Here is a 6,039-nt window from a genome sequence, read left to right as displayed (position 1 = left end):
TAAAGCAGACCCACGCAGGAATGTGGAAAAGTCTTAATTGGTAAATCGAAAGTCATCTTGGCCAAAAAATACCAAAAAGAGCAGCGGATGTTCAGTTACTGTTAGATAGTTCTAATTTCGATAGCCAAAACTTGTTTAACCATGAATGTAGTGTGGGGGGGGAGGGTACTTCAATCGTTCCCCCTCTGCCTACGCCCTTGTATGTGACATTGTCCGTAACTTTAACGACATTGAAAACGTTGGCAAGCCAATCAAAAGCAGAGCAGCAACTGCAGTAGCTACAGCAGCAGCACTGAGCTAAAGCTTAGTTCAATTAAGCTCAGTTAAGCTGAAGCTCAGTTAAGCTGAGTAAAAACCAATAAGCAAAGTGCGCAGCGACGTCGCAACATTGCGCTTATCCACACCTCTGAACTTAGTTTAGTGTCGGTAGAGCACAGAAAGCGCAGTGAGAGTACGTCGCGACGGTGCGAGTTCGGGTCAGAGTCATCACAGTGCACCCAGTGACCAGTGACCAGTGTCAGTTTGAGCGTCGCGAACGTTACGCGCGTGCGCGCCTTTTTATGTGTGGCATACAATTAACGATTTCGCGCTTGTTTTTCCGTTTTTCAACCTCACCGAGCGATGCAGCCTGCTGCCAAAGTATCTTGCTTATGAAATGGATCCAAAAAGTAATCAAACAGTTACTAAAAATCCATTGGACATTGCTGCAACTGCAGCTGCTGCATTTAACAGCTACTGTTTGTTTTCACAGTGTCTCGGAATACAAAATCTTTTTTATTTTTTTTTTTAAGTTTTTGTTTGCATGTGGAGTGTCTCCCCCCCCCCCAAAAAAATGATTTGTTTTGTCTGGCCTCAGACGTGTTGGGCACGAGTCTGATGTGGCTACTGTGGCTAGTTGCTCTTCTTCTTCTTATTCTCGGCACTGGGTCTGGACATGCGCCTGTTGTTCAGTCAGTTCAGTAAAAAAAATAGCCCCAAATCTGTTGTTGTTTTCTTGTTATTCTTGTTGTTTTTGCTGTTGTTGCAAAATTAGTCGCATTGCATTCAAAATTGTGGCAGTGAATATTGAATTTCAATTTTAGTGTTTCGTGTTAAAAATTAAAAAAAAAACAACAAAGGATAAAGTTGAAAATCAAAAGAGCGTTAATAGCTTGTATGTGTTGATATACAGAAATATGACAGTAATTTCAAGGACATTGCAAATTTTCGAATGACCTTGAAGTTTAGAATATCGATTGAATATAGGTAGCTTGTAAGAGTTATTTTAAAGTTCAGTCAACTAACGATTAAATTTTTTTTTACATTGAGTTACAGAAATGTCCTTAAAAATTTGGTTGTGTGCATAAAATTATCTTAATAAATTTGTTTTTTTATATTCATTAAAATAATTCGAGCTCTTGGCTTTGTTACATTTTTAAAATGACATTTTAAATTTTTTATGAGCTGCATAAAAAGGCGAAAACCATTTAAAAATGTCAAAACTCAATAAAAAACTTTATGAGTGCATGCTTCAGATTTATGTATTGCAAATAAAAAATGGCGGCCATGTAAATAAAAAGAGACATACCAATACAAATGCACGTGGACGTAACAGAAGTGACATTGAATTTTGAGGAGCGCTCGCGGCCGAAAGAGCTTCCATACATTCACACGCCCCCAAAAACACACATGCAAACAAACGCACACACACACACGCACACACACACATATACACATGTAGAGATGGCCCAAAAATCAACAACTTCGTCAGCTGGCTGACAATCTTTTTGCCCAAAAAGGGCTGAAAGAGAAAGCTTAACACTCGAATGCCTGAAATGCTCGCTAATGGAGTGTAAAATACAAACACACACACACACACACACCCATGAACATGGCAACAGCAGCGGCAACAACAAAATGAAACTCAAATAACAATTATTAAGGCGTTGCCAGACGTGCACACAACAATTATGCGTCTGTGTGTGTGGGCGGAGCGGTGACGGCGGTTTTTCGAAGAGAGGAGGTGGAACAGGCGCGATACAAATACACAAACACACAAGCAGACCCGCGAGATACAATACACAAACACACGCACACAGCAATGGCAGTTCCAGTTCCAGTTTGTCGTTCCAGTACGCGCTCTTAAATGTGTGTGTGTGTGTGTGTGTGTACGTTGTTTGTATGTTCGTGGGGCATTAAGCGCGCCGAGACAGCCAATGAGATGTTGTTGCCAGTGTATTCGTATTTGTGTAATGCCTTGCTCTCTCTCTCCCGCTCTCGCTTGCACTCACTGTTGCTTTGGTATTCCGACAGAGGGTGGCATGTGTGCGTGTGTATTTGAAAACCAGTTTTTTTTCTCCTTGTTACAGCAGCAGCAGCAGCAGCGGCGCAGCCGTATTGCAATGGTCGGTGAATGAACCGTGCGTCGGCCCTAATATCTTTCTAATGTTACCTGGCGGAGACACCATTTTCTATTCTTTCTTCTTTTTTGTTGTTGATTTGTTTGTCGTTTTGTATAGTTTATGATGCTTGTTGTTGTTGTTGTTGCTGTTGCTGTTGCTGTTCTGCTGTTTCCTGTGCTCGTTGTTGTATTTTTGGTCTGCTAGGATTTATGCTTTTTTTTTTCATTTTTCTTTTTTCTTTTGTCTTGTAAATTTTTGATGTACAAGCTGAGATTTGTCTGGGGACTTGAGGCAGTGTGAATGTGTGTATCTATATGTGTGTGAGTTTGAGTATTAATGTTGCACGTTAGTGTGCGTGTTTGACTTCTTGTGATAAAACGAGTTTAATGCTGTAATAATGCTGTTCTCTGCAGAACAAATACGTTGTCTTATATGATTTGAATAGGATTTTCATTGTACTACATAAGTTGTTTAATAACTTTAATAAGAATAAGGTGTTTCAGTTGATTTATTCCTTTTAAGGATAAAATGCTGTATTTAAAATGCTCCAAAATGTTAGCAATTACATCTCTGAAGTAATTGTTTTCTTCCTTAAGGCTATTATTTTTTCTAATTTTTTTTTTTTCAAATTTTAATACTATTAACTAAAAATTGAAAAGCTTAAAAATTTCACCTCAAAATGCGGGGACAAAAATTAATTTTAAAACTATGGTTTTTTGGTATAAATATCTTAAACTTGAGCGTAGATTAAAAATTTTGGCTACCATTTTTCAATATTTTTTTTTGGGCGCATACAAATCGCTTTAATATATATTAACAACCTCTCTTTATCTGACTTTCAATATGCTGAAAATTTAATTAATATGGTGGAAATAAACTTCACATGAAAGTAAACATAAATCAGACAGTATGAATTTTAATGATGTTGACTAGTCAACGCAACCCCATGGAAATTTCTTTTAATCTCTTACTTAAGACCAAAATATCTTAAAGTTGTCAACACCATTTTGAAAATCCAACAAATTGCCATGCATTTAAAAGGGGCTTACGAATGGGGAACTACAAACATCCCCCTGAAACCCCTAAGAATGTAACACCGCAACGCGGTGTCGTCTATATTTGGAGCTCCGCCCAACAAAATCTCAGACTTGATAATAAACTGAAAATTGTCGTAAATTTCAAGGTAAGCGTACGATATATTTATATGTAACTGTATATACACGAAATAAAAGCATTAAAAATGGCGGTTTTTGAATTTCAGAGCAATTTCAAGAACAATTCCATGACGACTTTTTATATTTGAAATACTTTTCGCTTACATAAAATGAAATTGTAGCAATAATGGAATTTTCATACAATATCCAGTTGTGTGATTGTATATGTGTTTTTAGTTCATATATATGTATATATATATCTGTATAGTAATGTACATTGTGAGGGCATGTGTAGGGTATATAAGAATGTAGTAAGTATATGGTGTAGGTATCTAATGAAACGTGATTTTCTCTAAAACGTGACTTTGTATTGATTTTTTCCAACCATATTTTTGTTTCATTCTACGACTGACTTCGAGTTGCTATTGTTCCTGTTGTTGCTGTTCTGGCTGTTGTTGTTGTTGTTGTTAGCATGCCTTTTTGTTGCACATTTACTGATGCAACTGCTGTTGCAGTTGCCAATATCATAAAATGTAAAACGCAATAAATCTAGCAATTTTAAAGACATTTGAGATCAAACAATAATTTTTGTTTTATTATTATGAAATGATTAAATTAATGCAATTAATGCCAGAGAATATTTAAGATATACGAGAAAGCAAATTTAAATTTAAACTTTGTTAAGAAAAAGTTAAGAAATATTATAAGGAATTATTTAAATTAAAACTTGTCTCTTCAAATATGACTTGGTTTCAGTTATACTATCTATATTTATAAAATTCTTTGTACTCATTCATTCATTCATTCACTAACTCACTGATGATTGCACAGCCCAAACCATAAGACCTAGGAGGCTGAAATTTTCACACAACATAGATGAGACAATAAGCTATACAATTTAAACTAAGATATGTTTATTGATGAATCAGTTTGTCTGCTAAAAAATAGATAAATAATAAACTAAAAAGTGACATTTCAATAACACTTACTTGGCCTCACAGAAGCTGCATGTTAAGGATCTGGTCTTAGTATATAAGTCTGAAACTTGGAAACTTCTGTTGATATTTATCTCTCAATATGTGGCATGTTTACGTTTGATGTTGTCGGTTCGCTGTCTCTTGTCTGCTCATATTTATCTTTACCTGTTTTCAATCGTATTTGTCTAGTGTCCGCCAACAGCGCGGTAGTCAGTCATACCAGTAGAATATACATATGTAGTATGTTATGTGTTATACGATTGTCTATTGTTGTTTCTGTTGCTGTTGCTGCCGTTTTAGAGCAAATTCAAAATCAAATTCAAATTCAAATTTATAGGGAACATCACGTACTGACAACAGCAACAACAATAACAATAATAACAATAACAACAACAAACATAAGGCAACCAAATGCTGGCATCATTGTGTGCACCGAGCTGTAAGTGATAATGTAGGTGTTTGGGTATTAACGCGTAGGTGAGGTCGGACATATGTACATATGTACTACACTGATAAAAAAAAAATGTTCTAAAATCAGGATTTTGGTCTCAAAACTACGAATTTTGGTCAAAAAATGAGTCGAAAAACTAAAAATCTTAGATTAAGCAAACACAACTTGGTTTTAAGAACATTTTAAGTAAGACCAAGTTTTTATTTAAAGAAAAAATGTTCTTAAAATTATAATCCAAAAATAACAAAATTAAAAATTTTTGATTTTTAAATTCAAAATTTTTATTACACTTTATAAATTGAATTGATTATTTTATAAATGTTATTTTACTTTGTTACGAATGGGAGGATTCGAACCGGTGCCTTCTGTTTTCAATATCAACTATAGCGGCGTCTCTATCCAGAGCGCCACGGGTCCACTATCTGTTTTATATGAAATAGAACATATTTTTAATTTCCTAATAATCTAAGATTTTTATTCTTGTATTAAGAACTTTGATGTTATAGATAAATATTCTTAGTATTAGTAATATGTTCTTAAAATATTCTTATTCTAGGAACAAAATATTTAAGATGAATGTTCTTGATTTACAAAGTTGATCTTTTTCTTCAGTGTATGCACTCAGAAAGGAGACTTTTCCATATGCTTTAAAAAAAGAACATAAGTAATAGAGGTAGAGAGAGATAGAGAGAGAGAGAGAGGGAGGCAATACAGCAGCCTATGTGCATAGGCCAATGCTATAAAATTATGGTTATCGATTTGACCCTTGGTCATCATCGCCCGTTGTTGCTATTTGACTTGTTTGATTTGCCGGGACGGTTGGAACTGGCAGTGGGAATGGGAATGAGAATGGGTCTGGAACTGGTACTAGTACTGGCTCTCTGGTCTATGGGGGCCCAGTGGCCATTCGGTTGCAAGTTTGTATTGTTGATCGATTTTACGTGATATTTTCGAGATTTTCCGTATTTATAGCTGGCTGCTGTTGCCACTGCTGCTCCGTGGTACACATTTCGCTGCTGCCGTATTTGTTGTTGCCCATTGCCATTGCCATTGTTATTGTATGTACAGATATTGTT

The sequence above is a fragment of the Drosophila innubila genome, assembly GCF_004354385.1.
Source record: "Drosophila innubila isolate TH190305 chromosome 3R unlocalized genomic scaffold, UK_Dinn_1.0 2_E_3R, whole genome shotgun sequence".
NCBI lineage: Eukaryota > Metazoa > Arthropoda > Insecta > Diptera > Drosophilidae > Drosophila > Drosophila innubila.
This window is presented reverse-complemented; position numbering follows the sequence as displayed.